Raw genomic sequence first — 22,894 nt, 5'->3', positions numbered from 1 at the left:
CCACCATCTGAATCGATTATTTCCTGTCTAAACTTCCACGGCGCTCTAGTGTGAGATCGTCTGATCCTTGATCTGAAGTAGGAATAACTAAACGAAATCCGCAGCTGACAGGATTCAAGTAATTATATACACCAGAGCGCTATGCCCTGTGAAAGTTTGATGAAATCATGTCCCCAATACTGAGACGAAATCAAAATCTTAACCCTAATACCATTCTTAGAATTTCCCTGCTACATAAACGATAGATCATTTAACTGCAGTCGAAATCAGTATTCCTGTCAGCTGACGAAACTCACACGAACAAGGCGGGACTGATAGATACAGAGAGAATCTACGACCATGAAGTCAAGATGGTGCCACTAAGCCAATGTAATCCAATGAAATATAAAGCGAATCTCAATGGAATAGAGACAAATGCCTTTCAGAAGTCTCTGGTGGAAACTCACGGTCTCGATTCTCATAACAAATGCTGACTACTTCTTCAAGAAAGGGAAGATGTCATTCTTCATTCCATTCCTTTTAAACTAATTATGCTACATACACCAAAGACAATAATAATATAGACGTAAAAGATGAAACTAAGGCAGAGGGTGAAGGCTCCATCTTATTTCTGCTCAAATTGCAGATAGAAGAAACTGCTTCAAAACGATATACTTGCAGTAATTGATTATGATGTTCGTGTCATTTTCGAGCGATTATTCGATTATTCCTGATTATTTTTGAACAGAATAGATTATTTTCGAACATTTTCAAGTGAAAAATGCAAAAAATGAATTTTTTGATATATGATTAATATTAATAATAACCGGTAAAAGTGATGATTTATCACATTGACTTGTTATTATTAATGATAATTGATTAATTATGGTAACACACACACACACACACACACACACACACACACACACACACACACACACACACACACACACACACACACACACACACACACACACATATATATATATATATCTATACTTATAATAAAGCTCAATGTGTGTGTGTGTGTGTGTGTGTTGGCGCTCTACAGGCCAGGTCATTTGACATACAGCTATCAAATTTGGTACATGTATACCTTAGAGGTCGGGAATGTGCACCTGGGGTCCCTTTTTTTGAAATTTTAATTAGAATTTTAATTATTAATTAAAAACTAACTTTCCCGCCAAAAAATCTTTTATTTTCCCCACCGCCAACTTTTCCGCCAAAAAAATCTTCCATTTTCGCCACCGCCAAATGAGTAAGGCTTCCGGGTTTTTTTTCTCCCAACAGTAATGAGGCTAGGGTTAGTATTTTTCGGCGGATTATTTCAAACGATTCTGTTTATTTTCTTAATGTTTGATGCATTTAAAATTAAACATTGTTAATTAATCGATCCTTCAGATTCATTCTGAAGAACTTTTGAATAAAAATAAAACAGAATAAAGGAAATTAAAAATTTCTAATCCGCATAGCGTTACCCAAACTGGCGTAGAAAAAAAATAACGTATTTGCGTTACGTAACTGGCGTTGAAAATTCACGCATGCGCTTTGTGTTCTGAATTTCGCATTGTGTTGACGAATTATTATCAACCGATGCGGACTGGATTTAAATTTTTTTTAGGTTCGTTGCATGTTTTTGTAATTAAAATGTATTTATGTTAGTTATATATTTTTTGTATATGCTTATAGTTTTAAGTGCATCGTTTTTTAAGTAGTTTTTTTAAAACCTGTTTTAAACCGTCTATTTTAAACGATTCGTTTCATTTTCTTAGTGTTTGATGCATTTAAAAGTAAACATTGTTAATGAATCGATCTGCTCATGATGAATCTAAGAAAATTTTGTTGACAAATTCTTGAGATAATACGTAAATTGAAAAGGATATTCTTTAGTGCCCATAAAGTTTAAACGCTGAGTGACTCTATTTTCGTTAATCAGATTATAAAAAAATTCTTTGTTTCAGTAAAAAATATTATTATATTAATTGCAGATTAATTCTTTCCACTTTAATTTAAAACATAAATTCTACGGGTGTTAACAGAAAATTAGAGAGATACATATTACGTTATGACTGAAGGCCTTTATAATATTATAAGTGAATTATATGACTATCAAAATTTGAAGTTTTAAAATATTTCGTCGACAAATTCTTGAGATATTACATAAATTAAGAAAGATATTTTTTAGTTCCCATAAGGTTTAAATGCTCAGTGACTCTGTTTTCGTTAATCATGTTATTAAAAAAATTAACATTTATTGACGAACACGAATACACTGATATTCACCGTTACTCTGATTAGATATTATAAAATCTGAATAGATAAACATAAAAGTGTAAACAGCTGTGCGCCGGTTTCTATGGCAACACAGCTGGAAAGGGAAAAGAAGTTTCCGAAGAAAATTTACGCATGCGCATTGTTCTGATTGTTGTCATGACAACCACTTTCAACAGACGATTTAAATTATTTTTAGGTGAGTTACATGCTTTTGTAAGTAAATTGTATTTATGTTAGTTATATATTTTTTGTATATGCTTATAGTTTTAAGTACATCGTTTTTAAGTAGTTTTTTTTAAACCTGTTTTCAATGATTTAAATTATTTTTAGGTTAGTTGCATGCTTTTGTAATTAAATTGTATTTATGTTAGTTATATATTTTTTTGTATATGCTTATAGTTTTAATTACATCGTTTTTTAAGTAGTTTTTTTAAACCTGTTTTAGACCGATTATTTTAAACGATTCATTTTATTTTCTTAGTGTTTGATGCATTTAAAATGAAACATTGTTAATGAATCGATCTGTTCATGATGAATCCGCGAAAATTTTGTTGACAAATTCTTGAGATATTACATAAATTAAGAAAGATATTCTTTAGTGTCCATAAAGTTTAAACGCTCAGTGACTCTATTATCAGTAACCATATTATTAAAAAAAATGCTTTGTTTCAGTAAAAAATATTATTATATTAATTGCAGATGAATCATTTACACTTTAATTTAAAGCATAAATTCTACGAGGGGTAACAGAAAATTAGAGAGATACATATCACGTTATGACTGAAGGCCTTTATAATATTATGAGTGAATTATATGACTATCAAAATTTGAAGTTTTAAAATATTTTGCTGAAGAATCTATTAAAGTTGGAATTGCATAAAATATTTAATTATTAAAATTTTAACGAACATTAAGATTGGCGAACCGGCTGGTCGCCAAAGGCGGCTAGTATATATATATATATAAATATATATATATATATATATATATATATATATATATATATATATATATAATAGCACAGGTTTCTGACTTTCCAATCCTGCTCAGGATTTAATTTCTGTGATTTTAATTGTTTAATTGCAATACCATGTAAAGAACTCGAGTATAAAATAAAAGATTTCTCAACTAGATTTTGGTAAAATTCTCTTTTAAAAGTATATAAGCTCTGGTATATACTTTCTGATATATAAAAGTATATAACTTCACCACCCTTTTTTTTTTATTTGTGCCTTGCTATGATGAGAGAGTCTCCCCCACCCTCCATCACGTATTTTACAAAAGAATTTTTAAAGTTGCATTAGAACTGATTTAAAGAGAATTCTCTCCCGACATTACGTATAGACACACACACGCACGTACACGCACACACACATATACATATTATATGAATGATCACTGCAGAAGTTGTCACTTCTTATGTTCTACAAATAGCTGCCGACTTCTACGTAGTAAGAAATGAAAAGTTGAGCTTATGCAATGTACATGTAAGAGCAGATTCAATAACAAAAACCCGATTGTTCACAAAACACAACCTTTTATTTTAACATTTAAATGACATATATCAATACGAGCACTTATGAAATAATACGAACAAAAATATAAAAATGAATTCTTCCAGAATGCATTAGCAGAATTCTGAAAGAACACACAAAGAAAAGCTTAAGCTGGTTGAGGCAACTCAAGAAAATGGTGCAACGAACTGAATTCTATTAGTTATTTTATTAGTTGTTTTAGAAATGTATTAACATTAATATTCGTTTTTCTGTAAATGATTTATTGTACGGACTGATAAAATATTTAACATTTAATAAAATTTAAATATCCATTCTTAATGATTCCAATGCATTTTGTTTTCAAATTTTTTAACTTTTAATGCATGTTTCCTGCAATTTAAATCAGCATTATTGTTTAAATGTGATTCATTTAGACCCCTTTCAATATATTAAACGCAAAACCGAAAGCATATCTAAAACAAAGAATAAAATTTTTAAAAAGTTAAAATTCGACAAAAGCAAAAATTTATTTTTAAATGCGAGTTTAATAAAATTAAAATTCAAGCTGTGTGACTTGGATGGCATTGTTATTTATTGCAGGTAAATTTCCGTTTACACCCAGCGGGCTTTATTTGTAAACGCTGAAGACAAACGAGTATTTATTAACCAAAGAGCTTTCCATCATATGCATCAAGACAAATGATGTTTTAATTAACTGCATCACTAAAAGCTCGCTAAATTTTAAGTCAGTATTGAATAGGTCTTCTTATTCAGGGCAAAGAAGTGAATATCGTGATTGAAATTACACACATTTTCTGACAGTGATTTACAATTTTAGCCTTTATTTTTTCTTGATTTTCTAATTATATATCAAAAATTCAAAATTCTTTTGAAGCTGATAGTTATATATATATATATTTTTTTGTCTAAATTATTAATTCTTCGAATTGGTCGTTAAAAGAATTCGATTGGAGATGTTCATGATGAAATTTGTGTTAAGTTAAAAATGTTAAATAAAATTAGATAGAATCCACGTTTTTACTTTGTTGCATATTTTTCTTCAGCTTGATTTATTTTTTGTTTGTTAAGATGGATTCTTGTAATTTATTATCAATTTATTTCTTGATGTGTTGGAATTTACAAATTTTGTGCACTTGTGTATATTTGAAGACAGTATTAAATATTAGTCTTTTAAATATTTAATTGTAAATTAATCTATTAATGTAATTAAATCTTTTTTCCATATCAATGAGGATGATCATTCTAGTATACGCAATTTATATAATACCGTATCTCTTAAAATTTATTATATAATAACAAATTATAAATTAATTTTTTTTTTATTTTTTAATATGAAAGTGTAGTTAATTTTTTTAATTTAATTTTTCTTCTTTGATTTGTAATTGGAATTTTGTATTCGATTTTTTATTTACTTCGAATATATTGAAAATTTCTGCAGTAATGTATTATCGATGACAATGGAATATTTCAATATTTTCGGAATTTAATTTTAAGTTAATAGGTTAATTTAATCAAATTTTGATAGCGTATAATTGGGGTCATTTGATAGTTTGAGGTAAATTTGATTTCGAGATTTCATAAAATCTATTAATAATGAATAGTACTACATTCAAATTACTCGAAAAGTAGAAAATAATTGTACTATTTAATCTACTAATAAAGGAAAGTCTAGAAAATAATTTTATTGAGTTCAAATTTTATTCATTTAGTTTATCGTATTCACAGACAGGCTGAAAAGTTTATTTTTCATTGAGTTAAAACAAGACGTTGTCTTACAAAATACTCAGGAATGTCTAAAAAGTAGAAATGCATCAAAATCTCAAATGCCAAATATTTCAGCATTTGCTACACTTTCCCTTAGGATGTATCAATATGTTCAATTCAATACTTTCTGTTCAATTCTTTTTCTTAACAAATTCGTATTTCAGAAAGTAGAAATTTACGATTACCATTTCTGTACTTGAAATAAATAAAAGATTAAATCCAATTATTCAAATAATACAAGGATCAGATCTGTAAATATAATGAAATTTGCATGAAATCAAAATTACTAAGAATGCATGAAGACTCATCGCATACGTCTTTACTAAAAATAAAGGTGAATGTGTGTGCCCTCTATAGGTATTGGCATAGATCTACCAAAATAGATACAAAAATACCTTGATAGATGAGAGTGTACATCTCAATGTGATTTGTTTATCAGTTTAATTAACATTTTAATTAATTAAAAAAATTGATTTTTCCCGTGATATCTTTCAAAAATATTATCAAAAAAAAAATGAAATAGACTGTCTCAAATTTCAAATTATCATGTGAGAACATTATTATTTTTTAAGTTATTATTTGTCTTAATTAATTTAAGTCATTAATCAGTTTAAACTGGTTTAAAACAATTCACGAGACTTCTCTATGGGTCTCTCTCTCTCTCTCTCTCTCTCTCTATATATATATATATATATATATATATATATATATATATATATATATATATATATATATATAATGATAATTTTTTTAAACTTTCATTTTCAATTTTTCTAGCTGGCAGCTTTTTTCTTTTGGAGCTCGACCGATTTTAAAATGAAAAAAAAAAAAAAAAAAAAAAAAAACCATCGTTTTTCTAAATATCGACGCATGCGTAGTCTGATAGTTTCGTGATTGTTTCAAACCGGTTTAAACTGGTTAATGACATAAATTTATTAAGACAATTCGTAAGAATTCAGAGAATGTATAATTTGGAAATCAAGTTGTAACTTTAAGTTGGCGATAAATTGCCAAATGTGACAACGTTCTGCATTATTTTCTAATAACCTTATTTATATTAGTTGAAATTATCCCTGGACCAACAATCTTTATCGATTAAACAAATACGATTTTAACTTGCTTGATTTATTTTAAAAAAATGTTGCGCGAGTTAGGCTACAACAGCAGACGATAGATAATTCAAAAGCTATACTGTGAATGCCGACTCCAAAATAAAACTACATTAGCAGACGATAGATATTTCAAAAGCTATACTGTGAAAGCCGATTGAAAAATTTAAAAAAATGGATAATTTGTTGCCTACGCATTTTGAGGTTTCAACAATTTGTTGCATCCAAATTCCTTCAAAATCCTCAAGCCAAAACAACATCATGTTCTCACATGTTAATAAGAATAATTTTTAGATTATCTTAAAATTTAAAAAAAAAAATTATTCTTTTAACGATACCAATTTAGTCGTACAAATCTTTCCTTCATTTTCGAATTTCTTTTAAATGTTTTTCTCGTCTAATTTTCAAAATCAGGTTACAATGTTGTCCTAAAATTCAAACCATTTCCATTGTTTCATCCAATATTTAATCTCATGATTTTCATTTTTCAAAACTAAAGAAGATGAATTCAGTTTAATATCTATTTATACAGGATGAATAAAAAATGGTTATAATACTAAGAAATTAAAAAAAAATCGCATATGTACGTTTTTAAGCGCTTATGATGTCATGGGACTTGATTCTATTAGAATGGTTCATATATACAATGAGCAGAACAGGTGCTAGTATATTAAATTTACATAGCTTTAATTTCTGCTTCAATTTGAGGGTTAGAAATATTTTCTGAAGTAATAATAAATATTAAGTTATGCATAAAAGATTTAAATAAAAATAAACGCAATGAAAACTTTCTGAGAACAGTTGATCACCAAAGGCGGCTAGTATGCAATAAAATTAAATATTAAAGAAATAATATTTATGGATCTCACTGTAGGTGCTAAAAGTGTCATTGTTGGAAAAAAAGCACCTTAGGAGCTCTGAAAGTACTACAACTAAATGTTGATATTTTTAGTTTTTTTTTTCCCCTTAAATTTTGAATTTAAATTACTGAAGATTATGTAATTGAAATTCAAGTAATTAGGATTCTAAATTTTTTTGCAGTATATTATATGCTACCTTCCGATTAAAGGAACAGTTCTTCGGAAAATTATTTTCTCATAACAAAAAGCAGAAAGAAGACTGACACGTCCCCTCCCAAACATTAGTTTGTGCACACCGAATCCCTCCTCATCAATACAGATCACATTTCTGGCTTTTGGTGTTGTTGATGGTGGCAACGGCTCCTTCTTCTTGAGCCGCGACCTTCCAAATTAGATCTCCGCCGGCCGCCCCAGGAAACATAAAGACATTTCTTGAGCCCCAGAAAACTTTTGCCGCGCATCCACATTTATAATCATAATGCTCACCACGTAATGGCACCTCTGCGACTTCTGATGGAAGGAGAGATGCAATTTATTGTGCTGGGAGGGGGAGAGGTAGGAACGACTTCGTTTGTCTGTTAAGCGAGAAAATGTGTTTCTGTCGTTTCATTCTTTATTTGCCTGTGAAAAAATGGAGCTTTAAGGACCTATTAATAAAAACAAAGAGTGGTTTTAGTTAACGAGCCTTTTTTTTTTTAAGCTTAGAAAACATAGATCATCGTTTAAAGGACTCTATTTGGAAGCTTTTGTAAGTTTTTTAATCGCGATGTGTATTGCTTATATTAATATATTTTTTTAAAAAAAAGGATGGCTTCTTAACATTACATTTTTATTGTTCAAATTGCTGTAGGAAGCAATGGAAAGTTTGGCCAACTAAATCAATAGAAGATGACATATCCAACTTTTTATAGAAACCTTATAAGATCTTGCTTTACTTATATTTCTAATGAAAGTCTATTCATGATTAGAATGATAATTAACCAACGTATCGGGGAAATTTATTTTTAGAATGTCTTGCTTAAATTTGTAAGAGTGCAAAAAAAGAGTGAAGAGAAGAGAGAGTTAAAATCTTTGATATTTTGAAGTTGGAAAGTTCATCAAATGATCGAATATAAATTGTGAAATAAAAATATTTAAATTGCTTGTGACGTTATTGAGCAATTAGACGCAATTATTCAATTAAAATCAGTTTAAATAATTCATATTTCAATGCGTTTTTGAAGCATCGAGCTCAGGTAGGAACAATCAGCTATTTTTTGGATTTTTGGTTCATTACAGTATATTTTACATGTTAATTTCTTGCAGGCAAACTATACAAAGAGAAAGAAATGAAATCGTTAAAAAAAATCGATTTCGAGGTTTTGTCAAATCGCCACATTTTGCAAATTATACAAAGAGAAAAATCCTCAAATTTGGAATTAGGTCTGCCTGTCTGTGAGCACCATAGCGAGGAAAAAAAATCTCTTTCAACTAAACTGATAAAATTTGGTGTGTAATCGTTACATCAAATTTGTAGATTTCGAACAAGAATTAAATGAAACATACCCATATGAAATTTGCTATTTGTGCAAGGGTAAATGGACATAACAACTATAAAATGTGATAAACTATATGAATAAAATATGGCAGACAGTTTTAAAATTTAAATTGTAGATTTTTATTAAAATTTAAGCCAAATCTATAAGCAGGTCGACCCTATTTTGGTCTGTAAATTTTCAAACATATAAACGCGACTTGTCGAAAACGTAAAGGCTTAGTTATAATTCGATATGATTTCATGCTGATGTGATTTGAAATATCAAGTTTCCATACCAAATTGCAGCCAAATAAAAAGATGCAGTATTGTGCTGTAAAGTATGTATTAATTATATACAAAACCGAATCAATAGCAATCATTTACGCAATAGACCATCCATGATCCAATAAAACATTTTTGAGATTTTCAGCAGTAGAATTCTATTTGTTATGTTTCGAAAAATCATCTATATCATATTTTAAAACAATTTAATTGACAACATATTCAGGAAAATGAATTAAAGAAAAATTCTAACTAACTTTTTTATAGAAAATCTATTTCTTATTCATTAAAGTTTTTCTTTTATATATTGTCATGATTCTTCAACTTTTCCCTTAATTTCAATGCAGTTGTTTAAGATAATTAATTTAATGACAGGTTATTATAAAAATACAAATTCAAAAATCATTTTTTTATGTTTATAACACAATTAAATATAGCAATTTTCATTAATTATAACTTCTATTTAAAAGTGAAGTTTGACAGTTAATAAGGGTAATTAACATTGTTTATAAACTTATATAATCATTATTAACCAGCTGAAGCCAATATAGTATACCTTTACAATATAGTATGCCAATATAGTATACAATATAGTATAATATATATATAGTATACGTATCCCTTTGATATAAGACATGGAATAATTTAAATAATTTACGAATTATATTTGCAAACTTTTACGATTTTTGTTCGTTGCGAATTTATAAAAGAAGAATAATTAAATCTGATACATATAAATTTAATTCGAAATTTGAAATTGGTAATTAAATAAAAGGATAAATGATATAAATGAAAAATAATAATAATTTAATTTGAAATAAAACTTTTAAGAAGGTAAGTTCAGAATTTAGAATCAAAAGAAAAGAATCTCAGAAAGAAATGCTTTAGAAATAATTTAAATAATACTTGTGCTTTGTTTATTTTTCAAATCCTTTTTAAAATATCATTTATTTATTTATAATATGCACTTTCAAAATAGAAATATGTAACTCCAATTTTATGTATATATGTATGATTTATAAAGTTTCTGTTACTAGTAATTTGATTCATAGTTGGATTTGTATAAAACATAAATTCCTGCTAGCGTCGAATCTATAATAGTGTATAAAATGTGTACACTTTTTATTTTAGCTCTTATGTCACTGCAGAATGACAAGATGGTTTCTTACAGATCAAATTTTTTCCATATATCACAAAAAAAGACGAATATAATAATAATTTTTTATCTCTTATTGAAAAAAAGGATTTATAAAAATTCTTGGCGTTTCAGAGATCAGAAGAATGCCAAATGTGAACACATCCCTTTTTGTTCCAAAAAAGAACGCGGGATCCGTGATATTTCGGAACATCAGCCGAACTGATATCAAAAATAGATTTCAGAAATTGATTCATTCTAGAAAGTATCACCGAAAAATGCTCCTCAACGGCGAACAGACTTTTTCTCGGCCTGCGACCGGGGAATTTCAAATAGGCCGGTGGGAATATTTCTTGTCGCTTTTTCTTTTGATCTTAAAAATAGAACTTCGAAAAAGGTTTCGGCAAGTTTTTAAAGTTAAAATTTTTTAAGGGTATTGTCGAAAACCCCGAAAAAGGCAGGGTATTGTCGAAAACCCCGAAAAAGGCAAATTTTTGAAAAAGAATTTCTTTATCCTATTCATGTGAATATGTTTTCATGTACGATCTGCTTCGGAAATTCATTTTATACATTGTGAACTTTTTTTAAGCTAGCAACTATTGCTAAGCAACGCGTTATTTTCGGAAAGAATGCGGAATTCTGTTTTAAATATAATAACAATGATGCATGAACATGTGGTTTATTAATAGCATCTCTCCCAATAAACATTTTTATTTTTATCGGAAGAATTTGATTATTTTTTACTCTACATAGTTGTATGTATAGTTTGTCTTTCATTTTTCTGTAACCCTTTAAAGGGCCATTTTTTTCTAGTCATATTATGTTAAAATATTTTTAGGCTTGAAATTAGAATAAGAAAAGGGATTCCTTTAGCTTATTAGATAAATTTAATTTGATTCATTAATTAATGTGGTTAATTAATAATTAAGTGACAAACCAAAACGCATCATTTTGTGTGAGATAAAGAACTGAAGCATCTAAGTTTCTGTCTTTCTAAAAAAATGTGTCTGAACTTATGTCAACCTACATAATTTCATACAAAGATTGATAAATTTGATGGGAAGCATACTTCCCACGACCTTAGAAAGGGTTAAAAAGTATGAAACACTTATTTGAAGCATGATCTTCCTTTAAAAGTTCTAGAATTTATTACTATTCTCAATATCTATTCTTAAGGACAAAATATATATATAAATAAGATCAAAAGAGTTCAAATATAAGATCATAAAAAAAAACGAGAAAAAATCGCTCATTATTCTAATTGATGTCTCTTACATGTCTACAAATCAAATTCATTAATAAATATATGTATCACAGTTATAAAAAAAACAAAAAAAAATACAGATTTGAAATTTTTGAAAAAAAAACCTTTTCATAGGGTAGATTTTGAAACATTCCCAATCAAAGTAGAAACGGGTAAAAAAAGACAACAATTAGTATGGAAAAAGTATAAATATATCCAAAGAAAAGATTGGTTACATAGTTTTGCTTTAAAGTAAGAAACCGTTCTCGAAGAATGAAATAACTAACTATTAATTACATTTTCGCCTCAATTAAACTATTCAAATTCCTTGCCATTAAAACCAGAGTGTTAAATTTAAAACTGGGAAGGTTGGTGAGATTACAGATGTCTTGAATGATGCCACAAATCTACACAGGAAACTAATAATATTAAAAGAAATTGCGATACAAATTTTTATTTTTATATTCTATAATTGAATGATTATACATATATTGAATTATGCATAATCGTTTCTTCATATTATTGAATTTTTAATGTTTTTTTTTTATTTACAGATATAACTGTCGATATTCTGATGAGAATGCACTACCAATTATCTAAAATCAGGTATGTTCATATTTCATATCAATATTTGCCAAAGCCGCATTTTTATCAACTTAAGGTATCCGAAGAACTTAAACTAATTAATGAAAATAACTTAAACTAAGGTTCGAAGATGATTTTTCAATGATTTATAAATAAAATTCTATAGTGTCAGATAATTTTTAAGAGTTAAAGACGACAGAAGAATCTTGGAACGACAAAATTAGAAATATATATGTTTGTGTGTGTTTAAAGAAAGCTTCGTAATTAATGAAAAATAGGCAAAATTTTCCATGGTAAATAAAATAAAAAAAATAACAGAAATATTTAATTTTTATTAATATTAACTTAACGCCTTTGACGATCAGCTGGTAGGCGGGATTAATAATTGATAAACTATACAATTAAATATTTATTACAACATAATTTTAATGGTTTCATCAGGACAATATTTTTAAGGTGTACGTACACACTAGAAGATTTTTTTTTAAATTTTAACTTTAAAAATGCAGTTTTTACAGTAAGTCAATAATATATGTTTAAACTCATTTCAGTGAGAAAAAACCATATTATACTAATTATTAATTAATTAAATAATATTTAATGAGCTAATTAGCATATTTTTGAAACATGATATCTTAAATTCTAATTTGTACAGACACACAATTTTAGTTGAAAATTATGCCTAATATTAGTCTTTATGTTGTCTGCCTCAATTAAGCGATAAAAATATATATTTTAACAATTTTTTCATCAACGATGAATAGAAAAGGCGAGATTTTTAATGTCATTTTAACTTTTAAATAGCTATTAAAAATTTATTTCTATAAATATAACTTTGATTGAGGTGCAAAACATCCACTGTTTCATACGAATTATTTTGATATATAAATCATTGCATTTGGTTAATTTCTTATTGAGTTATGATTGTTTGAATGAAGCAACATAGTGGAAAAATATCATTCTTCATAAAATGAGTTTGAAAAACACCGAAACTAGACTTTTTAGTGAAAGTACCTCAAGAAAAATAATTATAACTCGAAAACTATTTCGAATATTGATAACATTTAACGTAATTTTTGTTACTCCTCTTAAAATTTTAATTTTGAGTGTAATAACAAATGTGGTAGTTATAAAACTTCAATGAGTAGAAAAATTTATTTGCTGAAACCAAATATTTTTTTAATATGAGTAAACCAAATATTTTTTTTTAATATGAGTACAGAAAGCAGAATCGTTCAGCATCCAAATCTTACTTGTATAACAAATTATTTTTTGCAATTTATTCATTATCTCAGTGGATTATTTAATAAAAAACTTCTCTGATTCTAGATAAAATTCAGTTTACTACATTAAGAAAGATTGTTTTAAATACAGCTAACAGCACCGAAGATCTCTATAAAAATTTCAAATTCCTAATTCATTAAATTTTTCATTGACTCAAATATCATAAATATAATATTTTTTTTTTTCATTTAGTCCATTTTTACAATTAGATGCATATGTCTGATATTAACTGCTTAAGAATTTCATGTTGAGACCCGTAAATTACATTGGACATCTTGTAAACACACACACACACCACACACACACACACACACACACACGCACATCATGCTTTTCATAAACTATTCATAATGAAATAGTTATCCCTCGTAAAATGCCTGTAAAAATGTATTTAGACATTAATTCAACTATATACACTAGAAGCTAACGTTGGTTTCAAGCAATTTTAATAGAATTGCCTAAAATAAGCAAATTATGGTTGAATCGGTAGCTTATTACTATAGACATAAGTATGCTTTGACGCAAATATTATTTTCGGATATTTCTAGTATAAATTAAATTATTCAGTTTGTGTTTAAAGTATCATTGTTTCTGTTCTTTTCATTTCCTAATTTTAATAGGGGAAAAAGATGTGTGTATTAAGGTTTGAGAATTTAAAATAACAAATTAGGCACAGATATATATTAAAGGACGGGAATATGATCCATGTAGAGATATTTTTGAAATTATAATTAATAATTCAATTTGTTTCTTGAACGAAGAAAAACATAAAATGAATGATTTGGTTTGTTATTTTGTTTTGTAATTTATATTTGGAATACGAAAAAGAAGTAATATGAAGACGAATTACATTAATTAATGGCTTCCTTATGACAGTTGATTCCATTCCTCCAGGAAGGATTATATTATAAAAGATGTGACAGATGTAAAGCTATTAAAATAACAAGGTTTTAATGTCTCTTGCAATTTGAGTTTAAAATTATGTTGAGGAAATTACGAGCACCAAGTTATGCAAATGTAGTTTAATTGAAATCCCACTTCTTGGCAAACAAGCAATCTATTTAGAGATAAAGCCACGTAATTTAGCAATGCAAAACAAATGCAGAATTTTATATGAATTGTTTATTACCTCTTAAATAGTGCATTATGAAATAAATTGTAATTGGCAAATCAAACTATATATATTTTAATAAAATTTACGATAGTAAACACAAAAATCTATAAAAGAAAAGGGTTGATCCTTGATTGCAAAACTAAATCCGAATATTCCCAATAGAAAGATATTTTATTCTTTTTTTTCCTTTCAACTTTTAGAAGTTTTTCAATTTTTCTTATCTTCCAAAACGAAACGTTTTTTTTTTTTTAATTTTTTATTTTATTTATCTTAGTCATATTCAATGCTCAGCTTTCTAACACACACAATTCCACCATTCTTTACTTAATTCAGAATCGGAAACAACTGAAATATTAAAAACTGGAATGCGAAAGTTTATTCAAGCGAAATTTTATCAACTTAAATGCAAGTCTTTCAAAATCGCGAAAGAAAGCAAATCGTGTTACAGAGAGGCATTGGATGCTTTTTAAATTTTTAAAAAGAAGACTTCATTCTTTGTTGGCATAGTAAAGCAAGCGAGAAAGAAGGCGAGTAAATATTCCAAAAGCGATAAATTTGTCAAGGAGGAAGGGCTTTGAAAATTAAAGAAGAATCTGGATTCCCTTTCTTTCTTTATTTAAGAGACGTTTATCTTTTCACTGAGTATTACAACATTTGAATTTGCACTCAAATCTGGCATCATTCGTGAAAACTGACGGCTTAAATTTCTTGGCTCAATATCTGTGAAATAGGATGCCAACATGGCTTGAGAAAAAAATAAAAATGGTTTGAAGTCCTACTATGACATTTTATTTAATCAAATGCTTGCATGTTTTTCGTCAAGTAGGCAACAACAATTTAATTTTAGAATATATTGTGCACTTTGTTAGAGGAAAAGGAATATGACGTCACAGAGCGGTGCAAGAAAATGCGCAGTGGTGTCTGCCATATAACTAAAACTGCACCTGACTTGTTCCCATTCCGGCTCTATCAAGAAATAGAAACTCACTGCAGCAAAAGGGCTGTGGTGGCTTGGTGTTAAGGTGTAAGCTTTCGGAACCGGAATATTCGAGACCAGATTCCACCGAAGAAGCATCCTGTAAGAGGGTCTGGTGCACATTAAATCCATCGGAGCAAAACATCCTCCCATTGGTGTGGTGTTGAAGTTTGGAGAGGGAGGGGTGCCAGCTCAGGTGTCGTCTTCGTCTTGTGACGCGGTTCAAAATGACGAGTTCTGTCCCAACATAGCCCTATGTTGCTTTAAAACAGGACGTTAATATAACTAAACCAAACTAAAACACTGCAACAAAGATTTGCTATTAAACTGAATGGGTGGGTTGAGCTCTGTTGAAGTACATATATTCACTTAATAAACAAAACATAATGTTTCCATTCCGAAACATGCTCTCAGTTGCTTTTAATTATAATAATTATCTCAATTCTCTGTAAATTGTGACATAAAAATTAAAAATGAAAAAAAAAAAATCAAAACTTCCTACAAGGTAGACTTTCTTTGTACCAAGAGCTGCCAAATTTGGTAGATGTTTAGGTCTTAAGTCGCAAATCTTTCCTATAAAACGCTTCCTAAAATATTTAATAGATTTTTTTAAAAAAAGCAATTAATCACTATTTTACCATCTTTCACATTATAATCGGACACATTTTGTATTACACATTATAATATTCACATTTTATTGAATAAAAAATATTTTTATTTCATTTTAAAATGCGAGAATTAAGCTTTTAATTAAATCAATTTTATTCCGAATTATGATTATCACTAATTTTTACAAATATTTAATATAACATACGAGGAGAACTAAATGGTTTTTATTTGTCGCTCTTTCTGAAAAAGTTATAATAATTCTGTGCTTCTACTCCATTATCACTCATTATCATGAATAATCTAGAATCCTAAATAATCTAGAAAATCAATATCAGTGCGGTCACCAACACGTAAAAACATTATTATATCAGGGTTAAGCACCTTAGTATCACAACACTGCATGGAATACTTAATTTATAAATATGATATCCGATTCTTCATCATATCATAATGCATTACTTATGAAAAAGTCTGTTAATTTCATTGATCCTATATTATCACGAATATTCTAGATGAATAATCAGGGAATCAACTTTAAAGCATTATCTAACATTTAAGAGCATTATGTTATTAGTTTTAAACATTTCAAGAATCCTATACCGCATAAACTGCTTAATTTCTAAACAAAATTATCCTTTCTCTCTCTCTCTCTCTATATATATATATATATTACAAGGTGAATAAATAAATTATCTTGAATTAGCATCACCTCTAGATAATGTCTAATGTCTATCAAGCGACTAATCGTTGTTATCATTATATTTTCCTTCCATATAAATTTAAATTAGCAATTCTTGTATATTATATATATATGAATGCTGTACTATAGCAGATTGTTTCGAATAGCATGTTAAACTAAATACATTTATGATTTTTTTTTATTTAAATGTTCAGTTCATATGTAGGCAAGTTTGAAAAATAGTCATATGTAATCAGTATGGGATTCGTGTCTAAAAATTCTCCAAAAAACACGATTTTACAAAAAATAAAAAGAACTGTACGAGCAAGCTTGATCTCCTAGGTATTCATAAATAGTCTAGAATCTACAATAATCTAGAAAATCAATATTAACTCCTTCAATGATTTATTTTCTTTGCTATGCAAATAGATAAAGTTTTCAAATTCGGGAATGTTTTGTCGTTTTGATTCAATTAAGAATTCATAAAGAAAACTTCAGATATTTACTTACTCTATGTGATTTTTGCACAACATTATAAAAATTAGGAATAGCTTAATCGTTGTCTAAAAGTGAGATAAATCGATGCACGAATAGCGTACGGGCAAACCGGTTAAGGGGTTAATACCGTCATTAACGTAAAAGGGCATCATGATATCAGGGTTATACAATTTTAGTATCTCTATACTGCATAAACTGCTTAGTGATTTAAAAAAAAATAGCTTTTCTTCATCTATTACAAAATTAGTAAATAAATTAGCACCAATCATCTCTGAAAAAAATTCTAATAAACCACTAATTCTTGATACATTTCATTATCCCTCACTATCAAGTATAATCTAGCATTTACAATAACATAGAAAATCAAATTAAGTCGGTATGAGAATTTTATGAAATCAGATTAAACATCTTGATGTCTTTTTACTGCCTAAAGCACTTATTTATAAATAAAATTTGCATTTCTTTATCTATTACAAGTATAATAAGTAAATTCACCACACTTACAATCATCAGTTCCAAAAAAAAGTAATAATAATCTGATAATCTGCCATTCCGTGCTACTACTCCATTATCCTACACCATCATCAGTAACCTAGAACCTGGGGGGCTTTTTTCGCCTATTTTTTTTCACAATTACAATTCCAAACAATGAGTAAAAAAGCGAGAGGGAGAGTCTATCGTGTTGTAAAAATCGAATCACCCCTGCGCGAGCACGAAACGGTGGGCGAGTAATTGAACGTCTGTTGAAGTTAAGTGTGATCGGTAAGTAACGCGATAAATTGCCACGGAACAAAGAAAGTGTCACTTATCAATTACGCACTGAAGTGAAGGGAGAAGGCCCTGGGCGTGGAATATCGATGGAGGGAATGCTCTGTGAATATAAAGCCGGCTGCGTGAGCCCCCCGCAATCCGTCTTCGAAAGGCTCGTCCATCTTCATCCATTGAAGTCACGCCTCAAACATCGATCTGGTGGTGGGACCCCAAGGGGTTATGGGGAGGGTGGAACGAAAATTTAAGGGGCATGTTCTTGTGGTAGGTGATTTGTGAATAATTGGGATTGCATTGCTTATAATTTGGAGATCTGATCGTCAGTTTAATATAGTTGTACTTTTGATTCTTTGATGGTGGGATTTTACTACTTTCGAATGTGGTCAGATTAGCTCAGTTCAGTTTAACACCCCTTTCTGAAGCTATACATGGACCAGATTGGGACTGATTTCGTAATTTTGACCCATGGTCAGATAATGACAGTAATATATGCATCGGCACTTCGCTCTTTAAACTTCCAGATTTTTACACTAGCTAATCTTCGTATTTTGCAGAGAAAAACAATGTGACATTATGTCTCAACCTTAGATATCTAGCGATGAGATGTTAAATGATATACGCCATTATTCTAATCACGTGACTGTGGCTGCAATTTAATTAAACCCGCAGTATACAATATTCTATTTGTGGCGTATGCTGCATTACCGACCCATATAAGAAACCAAATAAAAGTCCACATACTTAAATTTGTTTATAGGATGTTATTTTTAATTGATTTTTTACTAGTAATTAGTTAATCAATTAGCTGCTAACAGGATATAACGATTTTCAGCATTAAAAAACAATTGATGCATTGCAAAGTCATTATTAAATGCAAAAGATTTTAATCAGATTTCATTTAAATAATGAATGATTAACTGTTTAAATAGACGGATGATTATTTTAGGAGTCACATAGTCTTATAAAAATAGTTCATCTTAAATTTTTACCCATTTTCATTTAATTTCTTCACTGTTTTGTAAATTTCATATAAATGAAATTGCTTAATAGATCATTCATAATTTTTTTTGATTTGCCATAATTCCGAAATTTTTGTGCAGTTGCGAGTTCCAGATGATAACACGATGTGTTAATAGTTTCAGATTTATATGTTAAATTATTTAATTTAGTTTCGATTCTATATGAAATGCAGCAACTTTCTGGAAAATTTTTTTTAGTTGATCCTATAAAATTATTTATAGTAAAGAACTATAAAATATATTTGAGATGGGAAAAAGAAGAAAATACTTATATGTAGTTTATTAATGAATGGAAAGTAATTTTTTCGTAAAATACTTAAGGTCGACAGAAAATTGCAAAATCATAAGAAGCTACTATAATATTAATTTGCTTATAGTTATAATATAAGCGAATTAAGGTCATTTAGCCATTTTCGGTTACCAGCTATTCATCTAGGATAAATAAATAATATTAATTATATCAGCCAGCTAGGGGTAGCGCGATCTGGGCGTCCCGGGTTCGAGTCCCGGTTTGGGCATGGTTGTTCTTCTGTTGTTCTATCTGTGAGATGTGTGAATGTGCCCTCCTGTAAAAAGGGGTTGTGCAAGCGAATGAGTGATGCGTGAGTGGCAAAGTCGTACTCTTGGCCCTAGTTGGCGCTGCTATAAAAAATAAGAGACGTTCCCCCTCAGGCTTAAGTCGCTGTCTTCGTAACAGTGGGCTTGTCAGTGGCAAGTGCCATAAGAAACAAACAAACAATATCAGCCAGCTGTGATGAATTACATTTTACAACATCAAATGAAAGTATTATTTTAAACCTGCACTATAACCTAATTATATCAAACCTGCACTATAAACATAAAGCTTTCTAATTGATTGACTATGTACATTAAAAACCAAATATAATTGGCGAAATATGTCCAATTATCGAGACTGACAAATGTGTCAAGGTTTCATTTTGTACTTCATATCTTTCAAAAATAGGGTTTGGTTTAGTTATATTAACGTCCCGTTTGAAGCAACACTAGGGCTATTTTTGGGACGTACCTCGTAATTTTGAACCACGGTCAGATGACGAGGACGACACCTGAACTGGCACCCCCCTCTCCACACCACACCACACCAGAGGGAGGACGTTTGGTCAGGACGGATTTAACGTGCAACAGACTCCCTTACACGACGGTTCTTCGGTGGAATCGGGTCTCGAACCTGAAACCCTCCGGTTTCGAAGCCGAGACCTTACCACCAGGCCACCGCGGCCCACAAAAATAGGGGGAGTGCCAACAAGAAGAGTAGAGAACCATTGATAATTCATCCTGGAGTAATACATTTTCTTGTGAAATAAAATTTGATAAAATAGGTTCAATTATGTGGTTTTCGGAACTGTCTCGGGTTTTTTAAACATAAAGAATGTACAATGAATGTACAGTTTGAGATTTCCCTTGTGTGATGATAGAGAGACAGGTGACTAAACTAATGACAGTATAACATGAGGTCTTGAGCTCTTTTAGGAAATAAAAAATGACGAAATCAGGCCGTTTATTGGGATAGGACGACATTTTCTATTATTTTCTTAATTATTTTAAATACATAAATGAATAATATCAAGAGAAAAATCTGAATATTCATTATAAATTAAAAATATAATATTAATGTCATTAATATTCCGATTAACTTATAATTTTATTTTCAGAAAAATTTTTCAGCTTCAAATTAGCTTCAATTTACAATTTCATTTTGATAACCATTTTTTACTTTCTCGTACACGTAGTATAGAGAAATTATAGTGAGCGTCAAAAAATTCGGATTCGAGGTTTTGACAAATCTCCACGTTTTTGTCTTCTCTGACTTCGAAAAACATATTTTTTGGAAAATATCCATCCATCCGTCTGCGGCAAAGATAACTCAAAAACGCATTGATCTATACGGATGAAATTTGGTATATGGTCTTTATAATAAATTTGTAGATTTCTATCACATTTTGAACAAAATCCCATCAGAGGAAGTCTGTCTGTCTGACTGTTCCAATATAAAATAACACGATAACTACAAAGCGAAGATATCTAGATAGATAAAATTCGGTACACATAATCAGCATCTATTAACTAGACACCTATCAAATTTTGAGACAAAACCAACAAGGCATTGACCGTCTGTATGCCTGTACTTTCAGAAACATGTAAACTTGATAATTCAAAGACGCAATGATTTAAATATATCAAATTTGGTATGGGAAAATTTGAACTACAAGTGTAGCTTCTTGTCATATTTTTGTGTCAGTCGGTTGGGAAATACCGGTCTAAAACACAAATCTGATTTTTGGATACTATTAACAGCATGCCATGGATTAATCGCCAATTAACTCGCCAAAGGTGACGCGATAGATTTAGTAAAAACTGCTCAATTCACGCCAAAGGTTAATATTTTATAACTATCATACACCCTTGCTATACAAGGCATTCTGGGATAACACTTTTATTTTGAATGCGAGATAGTTTTGGATCGACCACTTCTCTAGGGTTTATTAATAATAAAAATCTGTTCCACTTTTTAGAACAATAATGAATGTGCGTTTTTAAACATTTTATGTTTATTATTTTATTACTAAAAAGGCCAAGAAATGCATACTTTTTGCAATTTATGCACACATTTTGCTCTGCAAAAGGATGGCGCATATTTCCACATTTAGAGTAAAAAAAAAAGTAGTTTTTGAGCTGTAAAAATTTATTCAGCAAATCGCCAGTACATATCTACAAATCTACGCAAGACATTCATCTTGGCTAATGCCCCCGAAAGCACTGACCGGTCAGAGGGAACTTATATCGAATGATAAATATCCCCAGACGACAGGGCAGTTTTCCGGAATTTCACTGCGCGATTTAATAGCAAAAAAGTAAAGTCGCTCGCTTTTACATTTTTCACTGTCATATTCAATACGCATTTTCCGGCGGCCATGAGTCAATCATATTTCAAACTTTTTTTTTTTTTTTTTGGCAAAAGGGTGCTCACAGGGTTTTTTTTTCGGTATTTTGAACTCTGTTGTGTGGAATAAAAGTTATATAGAATTTTAGCGAAATTTTAAAAATAAATAAATAAATGACGGGGATAAGAAAGATACGGTAATGGTTTGTAAAAGCAATTCACTGACAATGAAAGTCTTATAAAATATATTTCTTGCGATCATTATTTTTGATAGTTTCGCTGTTTTTTACACACATTTTACATAGATATAGTATTGCAACCAATGAAAAATTTGACCTTAGTCTTCGATGCATTGCCGTCTTGTAACTTCACAGATTCATAAAGTACTGTTTCTTGTTGGCATGCGGCATGATAATATAAACTTTGGCATTACAAAAAAAAAAAATACTATCTATTTGTATTAAATTTTGGATAGCAACAACAGTGCCAAATTTTCGGACATTATATTTGTATAATTATCGAACATAAATATTACGTATATATAAGGTATTATATATTTTTCAAGACAAAAAACTTGGCTATAGAGATGGCTTGATTTTATAGATATTTATACGATTATGTTTTAAGATAAATTTACTGTAAAATATTTTGTATTTAGAAAAACTTGATGAAAACTGAATTCGAAAATAAATCAATTTAATTTTTATTCTGTCAAATTAATTTTAACTAATCAATTTGAAGATAAAAATTCACCTCATAAAATGAATAAATTGATCTTTTT

At 29.2% G+C, this 22,894-nt stretch overlaps 1 protein-coding gene across 2 annotated transcripts in view; it reads left to right on the top strand.

The window, feature by feature from the left end:
* The window catches only part of LOC129964762 (insulin-like growth factor-binding protein complex acid labile subunit), a 177,794-nt gene that overhangs the window by 35,724 nt on the left and 119,176 nt on the right, over positions 1–22,894 (top strand). For both annotated transcript variants that reach the window (XM_056079128.1, XM_056079129.1), the window contains exon 2: positions 12,234–12,285. The gene's annotated coding sequence lies outside the window, so the exon portion shown is untranslated. The remainder of the gene's footprint in view (positions 1–12,233; positions 12,286–22,894) is intronic.

The sequence above is a fragment of the Argiope bruennichi genome, chromosome 1, assembly GCF_947563725.1.
Source record: "Argiope bruennichi chromosome 1, qqArgBrue1.1, whole genome shotgun sequence".
Taxonomy (NCBI): Eukaryota; Metazoa; Arthropoda; class Arachnida; order Araneae; family Araneidae; genus Argiope; species Argiope bruennichi.
This window is presented reverse-complemented; position numbering and strand designations above follow the sequence as displayed.